This window comes from Cherax quadricarinatus, chromosome 33 (genome assembly GCF_038502225.1).
Source record: "Cherax quadricarinatus isolate ZL_2023a chromosome 33, ASM3850222v1, whole genome shotgun sequence".
Classification (NCBI taxonomy): Eukaryota; Metazoa; Arthropoda; class Malacostraca; order Decapoda; family Parastacidae; genus Cherax; species Cherax quadricarinatus.
Window position 1 is genome coordinate 9,220,212 of NC_091324.1, and position 27,837 is coordinate 9,248,048.

Consider the following 27,837-nt stretch of genomic DNA (forward strand, 5'->3'; position numbering starts at 1 on the left):
TTCCCATTATTTCTGTTTCCCTTGGGAACAAACCTCTCCTCTGCCTCCTTGCATTTTGTTGCTACATAGTCCATCATTTCTTGTACTGGTTTTCCTGTCAGTTCCCTCTCCCACTGAATGTCTTGAAGGAAGTTCCTCATGCTTGAGTAGTTCCCCATTTTGTAGTTTGGTTTTTCCCAGCCTATTCCTGCTACTCTCTCCACTTGGAGCTCAACTATGTAGTCGAAGCACAGAACCACATGATCACTAGCTCCCAGGGGCCTTTCATACATGATACCCTCGATGTCCGAACTACTCATGGTGAATACAAGGTCCAACCTTGCTGGTTCATCCTCTCCTCTCTCTCTGGTAGTGTCTCTAACATGTTGATGCATGAGGTTTTCCAGTACCACATCCATCATCTTGGCTCTCCATGTTTCGGGACCCCCATGGGGCTCCAGGTTTTCCCAGTCAATCTCCTTGTGATTGAAATCACCCATAACTAGTAACTTTGCTCCCCCCATGTGTGCTCTCCTGGCCACCTCGGCTAGTGTGTCGACCATTGCTCTTGATCTCATCGTATTCTTCTCTTGGCCTCCTGCAGTTCTGTGGTGGGTTGTACATTACTGCAATTATCACCTTATGTCCCTCAGACTGGACTGTTCCTACTAAGTAGTCCCTTTCGCCCGTGCCAACCATTCCTTCCATTTTCTCAAAACCCCACTGGTTTTTAATGAGCAGTGTAACTCCTCCTCCCCCTCTCCTCCCTCTGTCTTTCCTGGGGATTTGATATCCGGATGGAAAGATTGAATCTGTTATTATTTTGGTGAGTTTTGTTTCTGTGAGTACTATTATGTCTGGGGATGTCTCCTTGATTCTTTCGTGCCACTCCTCATACTTATTTGTTATTCCATCTGCATTTGTATACCACACCTTCAAATTCTTTTCTAAGACTGTGGTCTGGGAGGTGTATTGGGGTTGGGGAAGTGGGAAGTTACCTGGAGGTTATTCCGGGGATCAACGCCCCCCCGGCCCGGTCCATGACCAGGCCTCCCGATGGATCAGGGCCTGATCAACTAGGCTGTTACTGCTGGCCGCACGCAGTCCAACGTACGAGCCACAGCCCGGCTGATCCGGCACTGGCTTTAGGTATCTGTCCAGCTCTCTCTTGAAGGCAGCCAGGGATTTATTGTCAATTCCCCTAATGCTTGATGGGAGGCTGTTGAACAGTCTTGGGCCCCGGACACTTATGGTGTTTTCCCTTAGTGTACCAATGGAGCCCCTACTTTTTATTGGGGGCATTTTGCATCGCCTGCCCAGTCTTTTACTTTCGTAGGGAGTGATTTGTGTGTGCAGATTTGGGACCATTCCTTCCAAGATTTTCCAAGTGTAGATTATGATATATCTCTCCCTCCTGCGTTCCAACGAGTACAAGTCAAGTGCTTCCAAGCGTTCCCAGTAGTTAAGGTGCTTGACAGAACTTATACGTGCAGTAAAGGATCTCTGTACACTCTCTAGATCTGCAATTTCACCTGCTTTGAATGGAGATGTTAATGTACAGCAGTATTCCAGCCTAGAGAGAACAAGTGATTTGAAAAGGATCATCATTGGCTTGGCATCTCTCGTTTTGAACGTTCTCATTATCCATCTTATCATTTTCTTTGCACGTGTGATCGTGGCACTGTTGTGATCCTTGAAAGTGAGATTCTCAGACATTACTACTCCCAGGTCCCTTACATTATTTTTCCGCTCTATTCTATGGCCAGAGTCTGTAGTATACTCTGTTCTAGTTATCTCCTCCTGTTTTCCATAACGGAGTAGTTAGAGTTTGTCCTCATTAAACATCATATTGTTTACCGTTGCCCACTGGAAAACTTTGTTTGTATCTTCTTGGAGGTTAACCGTGTCCTCAGCAGATGACAGCCTCGTGCAGATCCTAGTATCATCCGCAAAGGATGATACAGTGCTGTGATGTATATCTCTGTCTATGTCTGATATGAGGATAAGGAATAAGATGGGGGCGAGTACTGTGCCTTGTGGAACAGAGCTCTTCACTATGTCGGCCTCCGATTTAACTGTGTTGACCACTACTCCTGATAAGGAACTATGGGTGGTTGCCGTGGGGGTGGAGTTTGTAATGCAGTGGGTAGGGGCATTGGATGTGGCATGGGTGTTTTGGTTTAGTGTTTGGTTGCACTGGGGTTGACCTGGTTGGGAGGTTTCTATAGGAAGTTGTGAGGGAGGCTGTATTTGATCATCTTCCTGGGTCTGGGATCTCCTGTGTCTTCTCCATCCCCTCTCTTTCATCCTTTCGCCTTGTACCATCTCTCTTAGTTTCTGCCTTTCTTCTTGTGTTCTGTCGTGGTCGAGATACACCTTCCTGTATCCTGGCATGTCCCTTAATCGTGCTTTCTCCTGCAGGATCCTGTTCCGAGTTGATTCTGCCTTGAAGGTCACTTTCACTGGCCGGGTTCTTTTTTTTACAAACCCCCCTATTCTCCGAAAATTTTCCAGCTGGGTCATGTTGTCTTCTCCTATTGCTTTCATGTGTGTGTGTGTGTGTGTGTGTGTGTGTGTGTGTGTGTGTGTGTGTGTGTGTGTGTGTGTTTGTGTGTACTTACCTGTGGTTGCAGAGGTCAAGTCACAGCTCCTGGCCCCGCCTCTTCGCTGGTCGCCACTAGGTTCACTCTCTCCCTGCTCCACGAGCTTTATCATACCTCTTCTTAAAGCTATATATAGTACCTGCCTCAACTACCTCACTTTCCAGACTATTCCACTTCCTGAAAACCCTATGACTAAAGAAATACTTCCTATCATCCCTGTGATTCATCTGAGTCTTCAACTTCCTATGTCATTTCCGTATTGTCATTGGGTCTCCCTTCTTACCGGTGCATATTCATTTCTGGCTCTTCGACTACTCATCTTATTCTCCTGGGTCCTTTGCCTTCTATACTTCTTCCATTCTTTAGCACATTTGGGTTTAGCCTCTCTACACCTTTGGGTGAACCAAGGACTCGTCCTGGTCTTCTCATTATTTCTGTTATCCTTGGGTACAAAACTCCCCTCAGCTTCCTTGCATATTGTTGTCACACATTCCATCTCATTTACTGATGTCCCTACCAATTCTCTGCCCCAGTGAACCTCCTGCAGGAAATTCCTCATGTCTGTGTATGTGTACTCATCTATTTGTGGTAGCAGGGGTCGATTCATAGCTCCTGGCCCCACCTCTGCGCAGGTCGCTACTAGGTCCACTCTCTCCCTGCTACACGAGTTTTGCCTTATCTCTTCTTAAAGCTATGTATGCATCCTGCGTCCACTACATCACTGTCCAAACTGTTCCACTTCCTGACAAGTCTATGGTAGAAGAAATACTTCATAACTTCCCTGTGATTTGTCTGAGTTTTCAATTTACAGTTGTGTCCCATCTCTGAAACATCCTGTCCCTATCCACCCTGTCAATTCCTCTCAGGATTTTATATGTCGTTATCATGTCCCCCCTCTCCTGTGTCGTCAGATAAATTTCCTTTAACCTCTTCTCGTAGGACATACCCCTTAGCTCTGGGACTAATCTTGTTGCAAACATTTGCACTTTCTCTAATTTCTTTGACGTGTTTGACCAGGTGTGGGTTCCATACTGGTGCTGCATACTCCAATATGGACCTGACATACACGGTGTAAAGAGTCTTGAATGATTCCTTACTCAGGTGTCAAAAAACTATTCTTCGATTTGCTAGGCGCTCATATGCTGCAACAGTTATTTGGGTGATGTGCCCTCAGCTGTGCTCGGTATTATACTCACCCCAGGATCCCTTTCCCCGGAGTGAGGTTTGCAGTCTTTAGCCCCCTACCCTGTACTCTGCGATCTTCTTTGACTTTCTCCAATCTTCATGATTTTGAACTTGGTTGGGTTAAACTCCAGGAGTCAATTGTTGGACCAGGCTTGCAGCCTCCCCAGATCGCTTTGCAGTCCTACCTCATCCTCATCCGTTTGAATTCTCCGCATTAGCTTCACAAAGTCTACAAAAAGAACACCTCTGTATCAATCCCATCCGTCGTGTTATTAACATATACAGAATACCAGAAACAGTACCGACCCTAGGACTGACCCTTGTGGAACCCCACTCGTCACAGGCGCCCACTGTGTGTGTGTGTGTGTGTGTGTATGTGTGTGTGTGTGTGTGTGTGTGTGTGTGTCATCCCTGATTCTCAGATATTGCTATGTATTGCAATATGTATTACTATGCAAGTGAATAAAACTTTATACAAGCCTTTTTGGAACATTACTCAGAAGTTTATTATGAAGCTTATCCTGACTTAAAAAGCTTATTATGAAGGACGATCACTTAAACGCCATAATTACTGTAACTCATCAAGATAAGATGCATTGATGTAGCGCTCTAGAATGTAGATTGCGAAAGCTATATTGAGGGTGAAAGCTTATCTAATACACCTCTCCTACTTGCGTTGTACACTGCATGAGCGTGTCAACTGTGGTCGCTAGCCTTACCTTGCCATAGAGGAGTTGGAAGTGCTTCTCCTGCTGGCACTGATGTAAGGCCATACTGGAAGGTCACGTTGGTTTGGTTCCTGCCAACGTAGTACACCCACACGGGCACCAGGTAGGTGACGATGTTGAGGGCGTCCGTCACTATAGCCATCCAGTCCTGGTAGTGTTGCTGCTAATCTTGCTTGATGACGTTCTTTGGTACAGCTATTAGCTATCAACAAAAGCCTCACTGCTCAGACACTGGACCGCAGTTAACTGACAGGTTTAGAGCTTCAAAAAATGCAATGTTAGAATTAAAACATCCTTTCAAAGAAATTTACACAGGATATATAAATGTACACATGCAAATACTTTCTTGTGTCGCTACTTAAACAATAATAAACATTTAAAAAAGAAAGATAAGAATTCTGTATATATCGGTATAACACTGAGACCCTCTTCAGCGTCTTTTGTGATACGACGAGTCGAGTCTCGTCTTCTGTTTTATCTCTGTTTGTGCGGGTTAGCAGTGCCACTGATCCGTATTTATTACACTTTTCTGTTAAAAAATTATAATGACCTTGCACGAGGTTCTTCCTGATGGAGATCCTGGTGTCAGACGCAGACCTTAGATTCGAGCTCAAAGGGTAAAACCCAGACTTTAGATTAGGGATAGGGTAAGACCCAGACCTTAGATCAGAACTCGTCTAACGGTGTAGTAAATATTTTACTTATTATCAAGGAGCGGTTTGGGTGGTGGGTGGCTGGAATTATAATGAGCTCACAAGGAGCAGATCGGGTGGTGTGGTGGGTGGTTGCACTTATGAGCTCAGGGTGATCGATACTTCAGTTTCACTATTCCCAACTGAGTACCTTTTACAATAATTTCTCCCTATTTCTCTCAATTTATCTTCTTGTCTCCACTCTCTTCCCTTCATATTTCTGCTCTCCAACAATGTCTTTCCTCTCTCCTCCTATCTCCCCTTCCTCTTCTTATCCTTTATCACTACCATCTCCTCCTCCCTTCTCCACATCCCCAAAACTCAAACTAAGCTCAGATTCTCAGTTACGCACACCAGCTGTCACGCCTGACGTAACCACTGACAAAATAAAAAACACGCACATACACACAGTCACAAAGAACTCTCTCATTGAGAGTAAACAAACTCCTCTCCCACAACTTCCTCATCTGCGGCCACCAAAGTCACTAAATCATCCCTCCGTTTTAAACATTTATCAACAATACGTCCCACACATCCCTAATAATAAAAGGATTTCTTTTGTCATGTTAGCCTACGTAAGTGGCTTCCAAGGAGATGGTGGTATAATTTGTATAGCGCTTGGTTTTGAAACGAGCTGAGATAGAGTGACGCATCTTAGCCTGTAAGTTCAACGATCTTATAAGAGGACCCACGCGATGAGAACAAAGAGCTTGAGGGAAGGATGTATGAAATACATCTACCGACACAGGAGGAACGCAGAAATGAGAATATGATCACAGCATATAAAATACTTTGAGGCAGTGACATTGTGGACAATGACAGATTGACATGTTTGGAATCCGGGTGAGGGTACATATAGGCGATCAACATCTAAATGGCAGCAAGGTTGAGAATGCAGAAACATTTCCTACTCCAGCAGAAGGCCGCGCTGACCAACTAAGTGACATTAGTATAAATCCCATAGATTTCGAAAAGAAATGGCTAACATGCCCACTCACTCAGCACCTAGACCAGATTCATGGAATGCTCTACTTATAAAGAAGTGCAAAGTACCACTAGGACGAGCTCTCGGTATTCTCTGGAGAAAGAGCCTTGATCTAGGGGAAATATCGGATACCTTAAAGAGTGCAGACATAGCTCCTTCGCACAAGGGAGGTAGTAGAGCACTAGCTAAAAATTACAGACCAGTAGCCCTAACTTCTCACATCATAAAAATCTTAGAGTGATAAGACGGCAATTATAAATTTCATGGACCAGCACAACCGGCATAACCCAAATCAGCATGGTTTTAGAGAAGGATGATCATGCCTGTCACAGCTGCTGAACCACTGTGACAGAATTACAGAGGCTTTGGAAAACGACCAAAACACAAATGTAGTTTACACATTTTGTAAAGGCTTTTGACAAATGCGATCATGGAGTGATAGCGAACAAAATGAGGGCCATAGGCATTACGGGGAAGGTAGGCAGATGGATTTTCGAGTTCCTAACACACACAACACAAAAAGTAATAGCAAACAGAGCAAAATCCAGCATCAGCGAGGTAAAAAGCTCAGTTCCCCAAGGCACCGTCCTGGTACCTCTGCTGTTTCTCATCCTCATAGCAGACACTGATAAGAACACCCGTCACAATTTTTTATCATCATTTGCAGATAACACTAAAATAAGCATGAAAGTCACTACGGTAGAAGACACGCAAAAATTACAGGAAGACGTAAGCAGGGGTTTCCAGTGGGCAGTGGAGAACATGATACTCAATGGTGTTAAGTTCTAGCTGCTTAGATATGGAAAGGATGAATAACTCAAAAGGAACACTGTATACAAAAATCAAGAGGATCACCAAACAGAACGCAAGGAACACGTAAAAGACTTGGGAATGATTATATCAGCTGACCTTTCTTTCAAAGAACATAATAAGACAAAGATCACGATAGCCAGGATGGTGACGGGATGGGTATCGAGAACCTTCAAAACAAGGGAAATAATGCCATTGGTGACATTCTTCAAATCACTAGTGCTCCCTCATTTGGAATATTGTTCAGTACTGACGGCCCCATTCAAAGTAGGAAAAATATCAGAGCTGGAACAAATCCAAAGATCGTTTACGGCACATACAGAACCAGTAAAGCACTTAAATTACTGGGAAACGCCCTAAAGTCTTTAACTTGTACTCACTAGAGCTCAGGAGAGGAGAGAGAGAGAGAGAGATACCTGGAAAGTACTCGAGGGCCTGGTCCCAAATCTGCACACTGCCATAACATACTAGAGTGAGAGATATGGGAGGAAATGAAAAAAAATCAGTGAGGAGCAGGGGCGCAGTGGAAACAATTCGTGGCCCCAAATTTTTCAACAAAAGATATCAGAAACACGGTTGGTACAAGTATAGAAGCCTTCAAGTGCCGGATCAACCAGGCTGTGATGGTTATGTGGGGGCAGCGGGCCTCCAGCAGCAAGAGCCTGGTTGACAAGGCTGTTGCTGCTGGATAGATTGTTAACAAAGATGAAAATTCTGTTCACGTCACTCATCATCACGTCAAGTGCAACAGCAGCAGTACGCAGCATCACTGTGGAATACTCAACTATAAATTTATACAAGGGTGCTAGAAGTGACAGGACAGCTACGAGGAAGGACTGCACAAGCCAGGTTTCTGGAGGGGCACTGAAATAGTAGTGATGTGATTAAACACAAAATGATCAAGAATATCAACAAGATAACGCTTGGACAGGGATAGATCCAAATCAAGGGAACATCCAGGAAACGTCATGGGCAATCAGGAAAGAATTTATTTTACGTAGATCAATAAAAGACGACTGAGAAACAACGACGCAGTTGAAGCTGACTTCATACAGTGTCTCGAGAGAATGATTTCCATGGAACTTAATTATGTTCCCACACATATCATTAAAATAAGACGATGCAAGTTAGAAAGAGATGCTCTCTCCACAGGCGAAGACGAAGAATAACAAAACCTCTAAAAACTTTAAGACTTTCTCAAGAACTTAAAGAAACACTAGTTGGAGAAGGGGAAAACACTTACCTCAAACTGAATACATCATGCAGAGTCCACGAGAGACAACGAAAACAAAAAGCCGGTTAAATCTAAAAATTCAAAATACTTTTTTATGTGCAAAATTCAAGGCAAAACCCTTATCTGGTATTGGGTTCTTGCTTAAAGGAGAGACAGCTTACAATGACAAAACAGAAATTAGTGAACCAATGAAGTCACAATACGACCATCTGATCAATAAGCCATTAATAAGATTCGAGTTTTACTATCAAAATGTATTTTTATAAGACTCAAAACTCTGCAAACATCTGAATAATTTGTGACAAAACAATAACCCTCCCAGACTTCGAAGAAGCCACTAACAGTGTACTCATGCCCAGACTCGTGGAACCCATTTTCATTATAGACTAAAGAGAACACTATTATTCGCCTTAAACTTCTTACGGAGAGAAAGTCTGGGCACAAGAGTCGTCGCAATTACTAAAAACCACATCATAGCCCCACTCCATAAAAGTTACACTAATGCAATCGGAAAAGCTAAAGACCGATAGCAGTGACATCCCACTTAATGCAAATATTTGATAGTTTTAAGAAGCAAGATTGCTAATCACGGATTCCCAACAAATGCAAAACCCCGGGCAACACCGGTGTAGAGCAGGTCGCTCGTAACTCCCTCACCTGAGTTAGGTACATGGAAACATTTGTAATGTTTGCATAATTTATGTAGACTGTGTTGCTCACCTGAACTTCATAACAAATGTCAATGAGGCTTGATAAAGCTCCCGGCGGAGGCTTGTAATGCTGGCTTTATAACAGAGGCATTCTGCATTTACCTTGTAAATCCAGACACTTTCCAAGATGGCTGACATTGATTATAGCATTCGAAACTGGGAAGTCCACTGGGCTTGCACTCACTGGCGCCAGACTTTCTAACCTGACACACTGGGAAACCCAATCGTTATTCTAGCACGAGCTGCCATTCCACACCCAACCATCAGGGCAAGTGTTTTTCCAGTTATTTATCAAATGTGCATTACTTTTTGGAGGTTTACCAACAGTTTACTGCAGACAATTCCGGGAGTCACTACCTGCAGCCCAGTCGCAGAACAAGCCATGCGGTTAACGGACGTATCAATCGGGTTGTTGGTACTAGAGGCACCACAGCCGGGCTTATCAGGATGTGACTTGAGAAACTTATTACATTCCCTATAAAGGACAGTCAAGGGTCTGTTGGTAATTCCCCTCCCTGCATAAAGAATGAGTGTTGACAACTTTTAGTCCTTTACCACTTGTTATATCTTCGCGTACTCATTTTTCCTGATATATTTTTTGTACCGTCTACAGTCTCTAGCCTTCACAGGGAATAACTGTGGTGTGCAGATTTAGAACCAACCCTTCCAGAATTTTTCAGGTGTAAATTATGATTTTGAAATTGGTATAAAATACTGACAAGTTGATGATTAAGACATGTGTAAGAGTTGGGTATCTTTATTGTTGTAACTTTTCGCCTACACAGTAGACTTCTTCAAATAGAGGCAGCAGGTGTAGTAATGAAATGAAGATGTAATTCTCTAAATTTGCGATTTCGTCTGCCTTAAACGGTCTACTGGTATACGTCTAAACCATTCCCAGTCTCAAATGGAGTGAAACAAGGCTGCGTGCTTGCTCCCACCCTGTTCAGCCTGATGTTCTCGGTCATGCTTACAGACGCATTCAGGGACACAGACGCAGGAATCGGCATCAGGTACCGTACAGATGGGTCTGTCTTCAACCTCAGGAGGCTTCAAGCAAAAACCAAGGCTGCAACTGACACCATCAGTGACCTGCTATTTGCTGATGACTGCGCCCTCAACGCTGCTTCAGAAGCCGCCATGCAGCAGTGTTGACAAGTTCTCTGACGCCTGCAACAACTTCGGGCTGACAATCAGTACAACGAAGACTAAGTGATGCACCAGCCTGCTCCGGGAAAGACGTATGTTGAGCCAAACATCACCATCAACGGGCAGCGACTGAACGCCGTAGACAAATTCACCTACCTCGGCAGTACCCTTTCCAGAAACGTTGTCATCGATGATGAGGTGAATGCCAGACTTGCCAAAGCCAGTGCCACCTTCGGCAGGCTCCACAAGAATGTATGGAACCGAAGAGGCATCACCACAAGCACCAAGATCAAGGTGTACAGAGCCATAGTCCTCGCTACACTTCTCTATGGCTGCGAAACCTGGACTGTCTACAAACGTCACGCCAGAAAGTTGAACCACTTTCACACCACACGGCTCAGAAAAATTCTTGGCATCAAATGGCGAGATAAGATCCCAAACACAAAAGTGCTGACTACAGCTGGCCTGCCTAGCATCTACACCATCCTAATGCAGATACAGCTTCGCTGGGCAGGTCACGTTGCTCGCATGCCAGACCACCGGCTGCCAAAGAAACTCTTGTTTGGCAAACTGCAGCATGGAAAGCGCTCTCAAGGAGGCCAAAAGAAGCGCTATAAGGACACCCTTAAGACTGCTCTGAAAGCTTTCAACATCAACCACACCATGTGGGAGCTGGTAGCTCAGGACAGGAATGAATGGCGAGCAGTTGTCCAGAAAGGGGCAACATCCTGCGAGGCAAGCAGAATCTCACTAGCTGAGCAGCGCAGGCAGGCGAGGAAGACTAGAGCCATCAGACCCCTCGATGCCGCCACCCTTCCCTGTCCACACTGCCAGAGAACGCTTCGTGCGCGGATTGGCCTGACAAGTCATCTGCGTACCCACCAACTTCGATCCCAGGATGACTAGATGGTCCTCGTCGAATCGACGGACAAACAACAACAACTGGTATACAACAACGTTATACGTAGTTTTCATGATTACTTGTGTTGTTGGAGTGTAAGCAAGGTAACATTTATAAAGGGGTTCAGGGAAGCCTATCTTGAGTCCTGAACTCACGAAATCGTAATAACACGATTCCAAACAAATCACGGCCGTGTTTGAACCCTTGGAAAGAGTCCTAAATCTCGCAGGCCAGTGCGTTAACCATTCGGCCAGCTGGCTCTAATAAGATTAATCCAACTATGTATATTTCTATACACAATAGTGAGGAAAGCTTGGCCGCAGCTTTGAAGGGACTGAAGCTAAAGTACGCTACAGTCACGCTGGTACAGGATTCGTCTGTAAAAACCTGCATTTATGGTCACAATGGAGCCCACAAACCTCCCTGTTGTGTATCGAGATGTACCTTGTTGAACGAAATTCAATTTACTGAATAAGTTGAATAAAAATTTGTTTTTGTCATAAATCGGCGGAAATCGATCCGAGCATAACGAAAAAAAAATGTGTATATCATATTAAATGTGTTTAAGTTGACCAATGACATATAGCAGAACTGATCTAATTTTTTTTTTTAAGTTTTAGAGAGGTTAAGTGAGGTTTCCAAGTTAGCGTTGGTCCAAAAATAAAAATCATTATAAAATTGTTAATACAAAAAAATTTGCTATCAATCCGTTAAAAAATTTTTTTTGGATTTTTTTTTATTTTTGACGGAGTTCGGCATTTTCAACAAGTTCGATTCCCGGCTGGTCGCAGTATAGCTGCTTAAAACCACTTTGTTCTGTGGATGCATTAATATCTGAACTTCTGGCCAGACTGGCATTCCAAACGGGAAAAGAATGAAATTAGTCTTGTAATATCCACGGTCACGAAGATGCTCTCACCAGGAGGCACACCCAGTGTACTTACTGAGTCCCTGGTGTTTGCAGCATGGTGGTCAAGTGGTTTAATGCTCCGGGAAGTGAGCTTGATTGATTCCCGACGGGTCGATCTATATATATATGTATATATATATATATATATATATATATATATATATATATATATATTTATATATATATATATATATATACACACACGTGTGTGTGTGTGTGTGTGTGTGTGTGTGTGTGTGTGTGTGTGTGTGTGTGTGTGTGTGTGTGTGTGTGTGTGTGTGTGTGTGTGTGTGTGTGTGTGTGTGTGTGTGTAAGGTAGAGAGTGGAAGGGAGGGAGAGAGAAACTCATTAAAATAACTTGTTTGACAGTTGATACAGCTGCCTCTAACAATTATTCATCTCATACTACCTATAAAGCATTATTGACCTAGCCACTGTCGGCCTGGAGGCCTGATCTGAGATCGAGCTGCAGGGGTAAAACAATGATTCCCGAATTCATCGCCGGTTAGACAAGCCATCAGCTAGACTCGTCCGACTCGTCTTGCTGCAATGTCAGACAACATTTAGGAAATACTAAGTATTTAGTATAAATATTAACAGGCTGAGGGCCACATATATCTTTCCCTCCAGATGGGACTTGACGTGGGACTTCCTCCACTCCGCCCTTCAAAGATGAGTGATGCTCTAATGTTAGTGAAAATCCATTCATCCAGGGGATTTGAGCTATATTCTCCTTCCATAGATCAAATCTGGTAATCTTTCATTCCCAAGTGCTGTATAACCCCTATGAATTCAGCGTGATGATAATAATAATAATAATAATAATAATAATCTCTCAACTAATTTAGCTTCAATTCGTCAGTGTAAAAACAATTTCATTACTTCTGCTCATTACTACGAAAGATTCCACCCATTTAAGGCTGCTTTCTGGCTGATGAAAGACTCTTCTTCAATTTAAGAATTTTAGTTGCCAATTTCGGTCATTTTCAGCCACTCAGAGGTCTCTTAAAGCTGAATTAAAATTTTCGCGCGCGAATTTATGAAAATCCGTCAATTTAAGCTTTTAGTAACCAAGTTTAAGTATTTTTCTTCCAACTTCATTCCGTTCTTCCATCAATTTAATGTAACCTCCCTGTCAACCAAATTCAGTCTCCGTGTAAACACAATCACTCACACACGAACTGAGTCACACACGAACTCGGCGGTTCTTAATAAGAAAGTCTGTCTGAAAACAAAATGACTCACGAAATCGTAATGACACGATTGCAAACAAACCATACCCCGGTCGGGATTGAATCCGCGGTCAGAGAGTCTGGAGTTTTGAGACTCTCTGACCGCGGGTTAAATCCCGGCCGGGGTATGGTTTGAAAACAAAAGAAATAACATAGTGAATATTTTACAAAATCCTACACTGCTGTTATGCTGGGAATGTGTTACACTACTTATACTACCACTGGTATTACCAGTAAGAAGTTTAAGATTCGTCAGGAAACAGGGCATGTGTTTCCTGACGAGAGCCTTAGTCATATGATGACCTGCCACTGGAGCATTTGGTCATCTGACCGAGGCCTTCCGCTGGCAGAAATGAAACATCAAAATTGCCACACCTGACATCACAACACACACACACACCACACCTCAAACATCACAACATACCACACCTGACATCACGACACACCACACCTGACACATCACAACACACCACACCTGACACATCACAACACACCTGACATCACAACACACCTAACACATCACAACACACCACACCTGACATCACAACACACCACACCTGACACATCACGACACACCACACCTGACATCACAACACACTACACCTGACACATCACAACACACCACACCTGACACATCACACCTGACATCACAACACACCACATCTCAAACATCACAACACAACACACCTGACACATCACAACACACCACACCTGACACATCACAACACACCACACCTGACACATCACACCTGACATCACAATACACCACATCTCAAACATCACAACACACCACACCTGACACATCACAACACACCACACCTGACACATCACACCTGACATCACAACACACCACACCTGACACATCACAACACAACACACCTAACACATCACAACACATCACACCTGACACATCACAACACACCACACCTAACAATATAACTGACACATCCTCTTAATTGCAAATTATAATTGTTCTCTGTTCAAACTAAATTGGTTTGCGACTCAGTTATATCTTATATTAAGTTTTATTCCTACTTGTTGTCACAAGGGAAACTTTTTTCCAGATCAGGGAAGCTGAGAGTAACTCTCAACACAGGCCAGGGAAGCTGAGAATAACTCTCAACACAGGTCAGGGAAGCTGAGAATAACTCTCAACACAGGTCAGGGAAGCTGAGAGTAACTCTCAACATAGGTCAGGGAAGCTGAGAGTAACTCTCAACACAGGTCAGGGAAGCTGAGAGTAACTCTCAACATAGGTCAGGGAAGCTGAGAGTAACTCTCAACACAGGTCAGGGAAGCTGAGAATAACACTCAACACAGGTCAGGGAAGCTGAGAATAACACTCAACACAGGTCAGGGAAGCTGAGAGTAACTCTCAACACAGGTCAGGGAAGCTGAGAATAACTCTCAACACAGGTCAGGGAAGCTGAGAATAACTCTCAACACAGGCCAGGGAAGCTGAGAATAACTCTCAACACAGGCCAGGGAAGCTGAGAATAACTCTCAACACAGGTCAGGGAAGCTGAGAATAACTCTCAACACAGGTCAGGGAAGCTGAGAATAACTCTCAACACAGGCCAGGGAAGCTGAGAGTAACTCCCAACACAGGCCAGGGAAGCTGAGAATAACTCTCAACACAGGTCAGGGAAGCTGAGAATAACTCTCAACACAGGTCAGGGAAGCTGAGAGTAACTCTCAACACAGGTCAGGGAAGCTGAGAATAACTCTCAACACAGGTCAGGGAAGCTGAGAATAACTCTCAACACAGGCCAGGGAAGCTGAGAGTAACTCTCAACACAGGCCAGGGAAGCTGAGAGTAACTCTCAACACAGGTCAGGGAAGCTGAGAATAACTCTCAACACAGGCCAGGGAAGCTGAGAATAACTCTCAACACAGGTCAGGGAGCTGAGAGTAACTCTCAACACAGGTCAGGGAAGCTGAGAGTAACTCTCAACACAGGTCAGGGAAGCTGAGAGTAACTCTCAACACAGGTCAGGGAAGCTGAGAATAACTCTCAACACAGGTCAGGGAGCTGAGAGTAACTCTCAACACAGGTCAGGGAAGCTGAGAATAACTCTCAACACAGGTCAGGGAAGCTGAGAATAACTCTCAACACAGGTCAGGGAAGCTGAGAATAACTCTCAACACAGGTCAGGGAAGCTGAGAATAACTCTCAACACAGGTCAGGGAAGCTGAGAATAACTCTCAACACAGGCCAGGGAAGCTGAGAATAACTCTCAACACAGGTCAGGGAGCTGAGAATAACTCAACACAGGTCAGGGAGCTGAGAGTAACTCTCAACACAGATCAGAGAAGCTGAGAGCAACTCTCAACACAGGTCAGGGAGCTGAGAGTAACTCTCAACACAGGCCAGGGAAGCTGAGAATAACTCTCAACACAGGCCAGGGAAGCTGAGAGTAACTCTCAACACAGGTCAGGGAAGCTGAGAATAACTCTCAACGCAGATCAGAGAAGCTGAGAGTAACTCTCAACACAGGCCAGGGAAGCTGAGAGTAACTCTCAACACAGATCAGAGAAGCTGAGAGTAACTCTCAACACAGATCAGAGAAGCTGAGAGTAACTCTCAACACAGATCAGAGAAGCTGAGAGTAACTCTCAACACAGATCAGAGAAGCTGAGAGTAACTCTCAACACAGGCCAGGGAAGCTGAGAGTAACTCTCAACACAGATCAGAGAAGCTGAGAGCAACTCTCAACACAGATCAGAGAAGCTGAGAGTAACTCTCAACGCAGATCAGATACAGAAGGTAAATTCTTTTGTGACAGACCTGATCGACTATTACAATAATTATTAGTATAGCATTATTATAATAGCATTATCATTATTACAGCATGATAACATTATCGTTATTATTGCTATTACTAATATTATTATTATTACTGTTATTATTTACCAGGATTAACTAGGATAAAATAAACGAACGATCATTACAGCTTTTATTTACTAAGTTAAAGCGCTTGTTATAGTTTGTCATTTACAATGAAACAAACTTCAGATAAATAGACAGACTGGTTATAAATGACCATAATTTTTAAAGGGGTGGACCGGTAAGCCAGCGGAAGGCCTCGGTCAGATGACCAAAAGCTCCAAAGGCGGGTCATCATCTGACTAAGACTCGCGTCAGGAAACATTTGTCCTGTTTCCTGACGAACCTTACCTAACCTAACCTAACAAACTTCAGAAGCAGCAAAACTTCGTACTCTTCGCCTGATACGTAAACCACAGAGGTAAACAATACAAGAAAACCCTAATGCTCTTATTTAATGTTTTCAACTAAAAATATCTTGTATTTCAATTTTATATGTTCATTTTAACTTGACTTCCTTTTTTTTCATTTTTATCCTTTCACATAAGAGCATAAGAAAGAAGGAACTCTGCTGCAGGCCAACTGGCCCATGCGAGGCAGGTTCAAGTCTCTTACCGGCTTAAGTCAATGACCCAACCTAGTCAGGTCCAGGTCACATCCACGTAAGGAAGGAGCACTACATCAGACCTACTAGCACAAGCTAGTCAGGGCCAGCTCACACCCATCCATACCCACTCATGTATTTATCTAACCTATTTTTAAAACTACACATCTTATCTTCTATAACGGTACTCGGGAGTTTGTTCCACTCATCCACAACTCTATTACCAAACCAGTGCTTTCCTGTATCCTACTTGAATCTGACATTTTCCAACTTAAAACCATTGCTGCGAGTCCTGTCTTGGCTAGATATTTCTAGCACGCTATTTACATTCCCTTTATTTATTCCTGTTTTCCATTTATACACCTCAATCATATCCTCACTAATTCTACGCTTGTCTAGAGTGCAAATTCAGTCTATCCTCGTAGGGAAGATTTCTGATACATGGAATCAACTTTGTCATCTTTCTTTGTACGTTTTCTAGTGTTAGGTAAGACACATATGCAACAGTTAGGTATCTTTATTTTGAAACGTTTCGCCTACACAGTAGGCTTCTTCAGTCGAGTACAGAAAAGTTGATAGAAGCAGAAGATACTAGAAGACGATGTAATCAGTCCATCACCCTTAAAGTTTTGAGGTGGTCAGTCCCTCAGTCTGGAGAAGAGCATTGTTCCGTTGTCTGAAACAATATGAAGTTGAAGTGACAGGATGGAGTCTTTTATAGTGGCAGGAGGTGAGACGTAGGCTGCGTTGGGAGGGCAGGTCCCTCTCAAACCCAGCCGTTCTCACTTGTAGAGATTGTCGAAGTTGATGGTCTGTACCAAGATACCCTTGTGTTGCAGTGTCTGACAGAATGAACATTAAAATGGTATAAAATACCGACAGATTGTTAGGTAAGACACATATGCAACAGTTAGGTATCTTTATTTTGAAACGTTTCGCCTACACAGTAGGCTTCTTCAGTCGAGTACAGAAAAGTTGATAGAAGCAGAAGATACTAGAAGACGATGTAATCAGTCCATCACCCTTAAAGTTTTGAGGTGGTCAGTCCCTCAGTCTGGAGAAGAGCATTGTTCCGTTGTCTGAAACAATATGAAGTTGAAGTGACAGGATGGAGTCTTTTATAGTGGCAGGAGGTGAGACGTAGGTTGCGTTGGGAGGGCAGGTCCCTCTCAAACCCAGCCGTTCTCACTTGTAGAGATTGTCGAAGTTGATGGTCTGCACCAAGATACCCTTGTGTTGCAGTGTCTGACAGAATGAACATTAAAATGGTATAAAATACCGACAGATTGTTAGGTAAGACACATATGCAACAGTTAGGTATCTTTATTTCGAAACGTTTCGCCTACACAGTAGGCTTCTTCAGTCGAGTACAGAAAAGTTGATAGAAGCAGAAGATACTAGAAGACGATGTAATCAGTCCATCACCCTTAAAGTTTTGAGGTGGTCAGTCCCTCAGTCTGGAGAAGAGCATTGTTCCGTTGTCTGAAACAATATGAAGTTGAAGTGACAGGATGGAGTCTTTTATAGTGGCAGGAGGTGAGACGTAGGTTGCGTTGGGAGGGCAGGTCCCTCTCAAACCCAGCCGTTCTCACTTGTAGAGATTGTCGAAGTTGATGGTCTGTACCAAGATACCCTTGTGTTGCAGTGTCTGACAGAATGAACATTAAAATGGTATAAAATACCGACAGATTGTTAGGTAAGACACATATGCAACAGTTAGGTATCTTTATTTTGAAACGTTTCGCCTACACAGTAGGCTTCTTCAGTCGAGTACAGAAAAGTTGATAGAAGCAGAAGATACTAGAAGACGATGTAATCAGTCCATCACCCTTAAAGTTTTGAGGTGGTCAGTCCCTCAGTCTGGAGAAGAGCATTGTTCCGTTTCAGACAACGGAACAATGCTCTTCTCCAGACTGAGGGACTGACCACCTCAAAACTTTAAGGGTGATGGACTGATTACATCGTCTTCTAGTATCTTCTGCTTCTATCAACTTTTCTGTACTCGACTGAAGAAGCCTACTGTGTAGGCGAAACGTTTCAAAATAAAGATACCTAACTGTTGCATATGTGTCTTACCTAACAATCTGTCGGTATTTTATACCATTTTAATGTTCATTCTGTCAGACACTGCAACACAAGGGTATCTTGGTACAGACCATCAACTTCGACAATCTCTACAAGTGAGAACGGCTGGGTTTGAGAGGGACCTGCCCTCCCAACGCAACCTACGTCTCACCTCCTGCCACTATAAAAAGACTCCATCCTGTCACTTCAACTTCATATTGTTTCAGACAACGGAACAATGCTCTTCTCCAGACTGAGGGACTGACCACCTCAAAACTTTAAGGGTGATGGACTGATTACATCGTCTTCTAGTATCTTCTGCTTCTATCAACTTTTCTGTACTCGACTGAAGAAGCCTACTGTGTAGGCGAAACGTTTCGAAATAAAGATACCTAACTGTTGCATATGTGTCTTACCTAACAATCTGTCGGTATTTTATACCATTTTAATGTTCACGTTTTCTAGTGCATTTATATCCATTCTGTAATACGGTGATCAAAACTGTGCAGCATAATCTAAATGAGCCCTAACCAAAGATATATAAAGTCGAAGAACAACCTGAGGACACCTATTATTTATGCTTCTTGATATGAAGCCAAGGATTCTGTTGGCTTTATTGCAAACACTTATACACTGTCGCCTTGGTTTTAGATTACTAACAGCTCCCAAATCCTTTTGGCAATCAGTAATATTAAGATCTACATTATTTAGTTTATATGTGGCATGGTTATTCTCCTGTCCAATGTTTAGAAATTTGCATTTGTCTATAATAAACTGCATCTGCCACTTCTCCGACCACTGCGCTTGTCTATTCAAATCTTCCTGGAGTGCTCTAATGTCCTGTCAAAATGAATTCGACGGCCTATTTTGGTGTCATCAGCAAACTTGCTTATGTCGCTATTTATTTCCTCATTTATGTCGTATATGTAGGGGCCCAACACTGACCCCTATGGAATACCGCTCGTGACGCTTCCCCACTCAGATTTAAGAACATAACATAAGAAAGAAGGAACACTGCAACAGGCCTACTGACCCATGCGGAGCAGGTCCATGTCCCCCTCCCCCCGGATTAGCCCAATGACCCACCCAGTCTGGTCACCTCCACTCAAGGAAGGAGCACGGCACCAGACCCAGCAGCACAAGCTAGTCAGGTCCAACTCACACCCACCCACACCCATTCATGTATTTATCTCCTCATTTATGCAGACTCTCAGCTGCCTATCAACCACGCCTCTATTCAGGGGAAACTTTCTCCTCCTAATCCGTGTGGTTTAATTTTCCTTAATAGTCTCTGATGTGGGACTATCGAAAGCCTTTCTGAAGTCCATATACACTATCATATTCATTTCCATGATCTACCTCCTCAAACACCTTAGTGAAAACAGTTAATAAATTCGTAAGACTGGAACGTCCTTTTGTAAAACTGTGCTGAGATTCATCGATCAATTTATGCTCTTCAAGATGGCTATGAATTGCCTCGGCAATTATTGATTGACTCCATAAATTTTCCCACTATGGAGGTTAAGCTTATTGGTCTATAGTTCAAAGTTAAGGACCTGTCACCTGCTTGGAAAATAGGTATCACATTTGCCATTTTCCACTTCTCTGGCGCTATGCAAGTTTGTAGTGATATGTTGAAAAGATTGGAAAAGGTTTGCTAAGCTCCTCTTTACATTCCTTTAGAACCTTTGTGTACAGCTCATCAGGGCCCAGGGGTTTGTTAGGTTTTATTTACCTATTTGTCCAAGGACCATGTCAACTGTGACCATAATCGTGCATAGTTTATTAACGTCCTGTTCTACATAATTTATTTCTGGAATATCGCTAGTATCTAGCTGTGTAAAAACTGAGGAAGCAAGTGTTAAAAATTCTACACATTTCCTTATCTCTTTCCGTGAGCTGACCCAAGTAACTTTTGAGTGGGCCTATCTTGTCCCTAATCTTACTTCTGTATACCTGAAATAATCCTTTTAGGTTAGTCTTCGATTCCCTTGCGACTTTAACCTCAATCTCTTTGCTTTTCTTATTCCACTTTTTTATTAATCTCTAACTGAATATATGGATTTCTTAACTGCCCCTCTCCTCTTCTGATTCGCCTATATATGCCTCTCTTTTGACCAATGAGATGTTTTAATCTGGTATTTATCCATTTAAGATTATTTTTGTTTGATCTGATTTCCCTATTCAGAACAAACTGTCTGAGCAGCTAGAACTATGCTCTGGAAAAGTCATATTGGCAACCATCACTACCTCCTTGACCCATAGTCAGGTCATTCCAGTTCAGCCCACCCAGGTAATTTCTCAGTCCTATGAAATATGCCAAGTGGAAGGCAGGGACAGAGACTTGATTGCCATTATTAGGGTAATTCCATGATATATTAAAAATGAGTGATTTGTGATCACTTTCTCCAAGCCCATCATTAACCTCAAGATTATTAATTAGTGATAACCTGCTGGCAAGGACCAAGTCAAGCAGGTTATTTCCTTTAGTTGGTTCTGTCACAAACTGGTTTAAAAAACAATTCTGAATCGTATCAAGTCGCTTGACTCTAAATTTCCTCTCAAATTCCTCCAGTCAATTTGTCTAAAGTTAAAATCTCCCATTAGCACAACATTTTCGTATGTAGATGCCTTACGAATTTCGTCCCATAGAAGTTTACTGCACAGTCCAGAAACTTGGTGTGTGTGTGTGTGTGTGTGTGTGTGTGTGTGTGTGTGTGTGTGTGTGTGTGTGTGTGTGTGTGTGTGTGTGTGTGTGTGTGTGTGTGCGCGCGTTTTATATAATATATATATATATATATACACACACACACACACACACACACACACACACACACACACACACACACACACACACACACACACACACACACACACAAGAGACGGGGGAAAACACGCTCAGTACTGCTGCTGAGCGCCCGGTGGTGTTTAAGGACGGTGGTCCAGTGGACAGAGTGATGTGTACTTTGTTCAGTTCGCACAGGACTGGGCATGAGAATGCAGGATCGAGTCCTCGTCAAGCCGCAGTTCTGTTAATGATATATATATATATATATATATATATATATATATATATATATATATATATATATATATATATATATATATATATATATATATGGGGTTTACATCTGGTGCAAGTGTAGGGACCTATAGTCTCGGCAAAGTGAATAAAATCACTTCGAGGAAAAATATTAATATTTCTCATTGAGGCTGTTTGAATATTTAGATTTAGTGGTTAAAATCGAAGATGAGAATCTAGTTCTCGTGCTTGTACGTAAGCCACCAGACACAAGTTCCCAGTAGATTCTAAAATTTATTTAGCTCAAGCGGAGTTCTATACATAAATCATACTGTAACCTTGTGACGTACGCGTGAGTATGTTGGAAAATAAACCAAAAATAGCGTCCAGATACACCCAGTAGACTTAACACACAGTGTGTTGATCCACAATATTAACTACCGCCCCAAATGACACAAGAGGGAAACAGACGTCTAATCTGCAGAGAAAAAAATCTCGTTAAGCAATGAAAACACCAAGTTACAACCCTATATGAACCAAGGCAGAACTACACGAAGATGATGCGCACTGAGCCAAGGAAGAACAATGAGCCAAGAAGCACAATGAGTCAAGGAAGAAGCACAAGGAGTCAAGGAAGAAGCACAAGGAGTCAAGGAAGAAGCACAAGGAGTCAAGGAAGAAGCACAAGGAGTCAAGGAAGAAGCACAACGAGTCAAGAAGCACAATAAGCCCATTAATCCCCTCTTCCAAGCAAGAGGAAGACGAAGAATTCCACACAACTGGCACAAGGAGCGCCACTTGCATATCATCTCTCATTAACATGGCACCACTGGTCTGGTCTGGCACAACCACCCGTCACAACTGGCATAAGACCCGCCTTGTTGGTCCCGCTGCACCCACCACCCACACCCACCCGCGACCCAACACCCACCTACCGACCAACCGACCATTCGATTAACCGACCGACCTTCAGGATGTGCTGACACCTGTGACAGGTTCAGAGGAGGCTGTTAATTGTTCAAATAGGCTATTGTTAATGGCAGTGAATTAGGTCACAGCCTGGTTGACTTGACCTTTGGTGGAGGTAGTGACCCAGTTTCCTCTTCATAACTTCTACACAGTGCTTTCTTATTGTGGCAAGGGTGGCCCTGCTTTTCACTGGAATTATTTTACACTTTTTCCCATCTCTCTCACTGCAGTAAGTTGTTATGCTGCTGTCTGTGTAGATTTGAACCTGGCCTTCAAATATCAAATATCTCTAACACATACAATAATATATATATATATATATATATATATATATATATATATATATATATATATTATATATATATAAAAATATATAAAAATATATATATATATATTACACATTATATTGTAACGAACGAGTGGTATTGATCAATAACACTGACTACCCAAGGATTCGAACTCGTGTTGTTTGGCCAGCCTCATTGTGAGCGAAAACACATGACGCTCTAACCCACAGGACCACGCAATTCTACAAAATCCATGCACCCAGCCAAGCTAGGTCCGAGGACATACGGTGGTGTAGGTGCGTCTGAGCTAATTTCATTCTACTCCGTTTGGTGTACTAGCCAAAACAACATGGATTCGAGTCCTTACTAGTCGCAGTGTTTATATATATATATATATATATATATATATATATATATATATATATATATATATAAGTCGTAACCATGTTCTATAACAATATTCCAGATATGAGAGCACACGTTATTTGAGCAGTATGATCGTATTCATTGTTTCTCTTGTTGTTAATGTTCTTATTATACACACTGACATTTGCTTAACTTTGCTGTATATGCCCTATTGTTTTCTTTATGTAACAGGTCATCCCACATTATTATTATTATTATTATTATTATTATTATTATTATTATTAATTATTATCAACATTTTTACATGTTCTTTTCGACTTGCGAGATGATCCTCATGTGTTTTGAATTCTCTTCTCATTTCGAATTCATTTTTTCCCTAAGCAGTTTTAATTTTCCACCATTAAACCTCATGTTATTTTCTACTGCCCTCTGGAATATTTTGTTGCTAGGACGATACCTTGAGGTACTGAGCTATTTACTAAGACGAGATACTGTTTTGTTCACTACTACTCTGTTAGAAAATTTAATATGTACTTCCTATGTTTCCTGTTCTACCTACATTTTATGGACTATCACATCACAATCGTACTTGTCAAATGTCTTCTGCAAAGTTCAAAATCACCCTGATTTTGTCATAATATAATTACTGTGATAGGCATGATCTTCTGGCTCTAAATCTATCATGATTTGGGTTGTGTGTGTCGTGCTTTACCATTAAATGTGACATCTCACCACCGGTTCGAAGTCTGTTATGTGCGATGTTATACTATTGATCTAAGTTTTAATCGAATTGCTGCTTCCTGTGTGAAGAGGAGCTATGTCTGCACTTTTTTAGGACCTGTGGAAATCGACCTAGATCTGACGATGGGTATCAGTGATTAAACATCTACTGCTGTAGTGATACTGGGTAATTAAACAACTAATGATGTACGGGTAATGGGTATCAGTAATTAAGTTACCGGTGTACTACTGCTATAAGCAATTAAACTACTGGTGTTGGGTATCAGTAAACTACCGGTGTTGGGTATCAGTAAACTACCGGTGTATTGGTATTGGGTATCCGTAATTAAACTACCGGTGTACTGGTACTGGGTATCAGTAATTAAACTACCAGTGTACCGGTGCTGGGTATTAGTAATTCAACTAGTGGGCAACGGTAAACAATATGATGTTCAATGAGGACAAATTCCAACTACTCCGTTATGGAAAACTGGAGGAGATAATAACTAGAACAGAGTATACTACTGACTCCGGCCATACAATAGAGCGGAAAAATAATGTAAGGGACCTGGGAGTAGTAATGTCTGAGGATCTCACTTTCAAGGATCACAACAGTGCCACGATCGCACGTGCAAAGAAAATGATAGGATGGATAATGAGAACTTTCAAAACGAGAGATGCCAAGCCAATGATGATCCTTTTCAAATCACTTGTTCTCTCTAGGCTGGAATACTGCTGTACATTAACATCTCCATTCAAAGCAGGTGAAATCGCAGATCTAGAGAGTGTACAGAGATCCTTTACTGCACGTATAAGTTCTGTCAAGCACCTTAACTAATGGGAACGCTTGGAAGCACTTGACTTGTACTCGTTGGAACGCAGGAGGGAGAGATATATCATAATCTACACTTGGAAAATCTTGGAAGGAATGGTCCCAAATCTGCACACAGAAATCACTCCCTACGAAAGTAAAAGACTGGGCAGGCTATGCAAAATGCCCCCAATAAAAAGTAGGGGCGCCATTGGTACACTAAGGGAAAACACCATAAGTGTCCGGGGCCCAAAACTGTTCAACAGCCTCCCATCAAGCATTAGGGGAATTGCCAATAAGCCCCTGGCTGCCTTCAAGAGAGGGCTGGACAGATACCTAAAGTCAGTGCCGGATCAGCCGGGCTGTGGCTCGTACGTTGGACTGCGTGCGGCCAGCAGTAACAGCCTAGTTGATCAGGCCCTGATCCATCGGGAGGCCTTGTCATGGACCGGGCCGCGGGGGCGTTGATCCCCGGAATAACCTCCAGGTAACCGGTGTACTTGTGCTGGATATCGGTAATTAAACTACCGGCGTTCTGGTACTGGGTATCAGCAATTAAAATACCGGTGTACTGGTGCTGGGTATCAGTAATTAAAATACCGGTGTACTGGTGCTGGGTATCAGTAATTAAAATACCGGTGTACTGGTGCTGGGTATCAGTAATTAAACTACCGGTGTACTGGTGCTGGGTATCAGTAATTAAACTACCGGTGTACTGGTGCTGGGTATCAGTAATTAAACTACCGGTGTACTGGTGTTGGGTATCAGTAATTAAACTACCGGTGTACTGGTACTCGATATCAGTAATTATACTACCGGTGCACTGGTGCTGGGTATCAATAATTAAACTACCGGTGTACTGGGGATGGGTATCAGTAATTATACTGGTGTACTGGTGCTGGGTATCAGTAATTAAACTACCGGTGTACTGGTATTGGGTATTAACAAAACTACCGGTGTACTGGTACTGGGTATAACTAAACTACCGGTGTATTGGTACTGGGTATCGGTAATTAAACTACAGGTGTACTGGTGCTGGGTATCAGTAATTAAACTACCGGTGTATTGGTGCTGGATATCAGTAATTAAACTACTGGTGTACTAGTGATAGTTTTCCCTTAAAGATCACATTTTTGTATTATACGAGAGAGGCGAAATAGAGAGAATATGAAGGAGAGAGAATAACAGGGGTAGAGAGAAGAGCGGTGAGGAAATATATCGAAGGGGAGGAAGACGAAGAACTGGGAAATAGGGGGAAGGAGGAGAGAGCATGAAAGACTAAGATGACAGGGAAGCAAGACGTTGAAAAATGTTAGGTTGAATTTTGGGGAAATTGAGAGGTAATGAAATTGAGTGATGAGGGCGAGAGACTGAGCCCGTGAGAGTGAAAAGAGAAAATGAATAATTAGAAATGAAGGCGATGCGATTGTGAGTGTGGAACGCTGAAAGTGTGAGCAGCAAAACAGTATTAGTGTGAAAGAAATCGACAATGGTCAAGTCCCCGAGCCGAAACCACCGCAGAATAGATTAGGAGCAGGAGGGGGAGAGAGAGAGAGAGAGAGAGAGAGAGAGAGAGAGAGAGAGAGAGAGAGAGAGAGAGAGAGAGAGAGAGAGAGAGAGAGAGAGAAAAACAATACGTCGACGGTGAAAGACGGTGAGGTGGGGGGAGAAGGGAAAAGAGAGAATAGGATACGCACAAGAGAGGATAGTGCCATAACACGGAATGAGGAAAGTGACAGAAAAAAATATGAATAGGAAGAGGAAAAGCAATGAAAGATGGGGAGAGGGTAAGCTGAGTGGGAGGTCATTCAGAGGGAAAATGGAGAGGGTAGGTCGAGTGTGAGAACAAGAGGGAAGTGTATGAGGGCAGATAGAAAGATAGCAGATAGGAAGTAAGAACAGATAGAGAGGGTGAGGGCTGTGAGAAAGGACGAGGTTTCCATGTTGTTAAATTTCTGCCTTTGAAACCCAGTGTTGGTTGTGGTGCCCACAGCTAGACGTAATATAGTATGCTTAATCCCACTGCAAACAACCACTCCAAGGTCCTTTATGTATTTTGTCTCTGTTAGTGGGTTTCCAAACATTATATATTCAAGCCTGACTCTGAAACATGTCTTCCACGTCTCCAACCACTGGGCCAATCTATTCAGGTCTCCCTCAATACTCCTACATTCGGCCAAGGAAGCCGCGTTTTCCACCCAATTTCTTGTCATCTGCGACGTCGATATTTTTTTTAGTCCCGTTTGAAGTTCCCTTATGTAAATTGTGAAGAGGGTTGGGCCGAAAACTGATCCCCGAAGAACTCAGCTCGTTATGTCCAGACACACTATTCCAAGGGTTCCCAACCTTTTCTGTGCCCCGCAGTCCTAAGAAATGTTTGATTAATGTTTCACCCCTACAAAAGTAATATTTATTACATTTGAAGATTAAATCAAATTTCTAATTTTTTAATCACAAATTGAACTAAATAAAAGGAATTGTACTTTTCATTAGGACTCTTTGTCGCACCCCTTCAATGCCCTCTCGCAACCCCAGGGGGTGCATGCCCCCCAGGATGGGAAAGGAAGCCCCTGCTCTATTCAAAACTTCTCTATTTTCCAATTTGTAAGCGACTAATCAAGACCTGCAGTTAGTTACACCCTGCTTCTTTAAGGCACACTCTTCCGTGTAGTACCTTGTCAAACACCCTGCTTCTTTAAGGCACACTCTTCCGTGTAGTACCTTGTCAAAAAAACCTTCTGGGAAACGTGATACACTATTTCCGAAAAAAAATGGAGGAATATTTTATCTACTGCTTATTATTAAAGAATTCTGATAAATTATTGGGAAATCCGTGTTTATTTTAAGAAATTTTATGATCTTGCCATTAGCAACGGAATTCATTTGGAATTGGGATATGTTCAGAATGACAGGGTAAAGTAGATATCTTTATTAACGTAATCTTTATTAACGACAAAGACCAATGTAACCGAAGCATTGTTAATATATGTATCCATTGCACCGTCACGGAATCCATTTTACTAAAAAAAATCATGTGAAGTTAACGGAG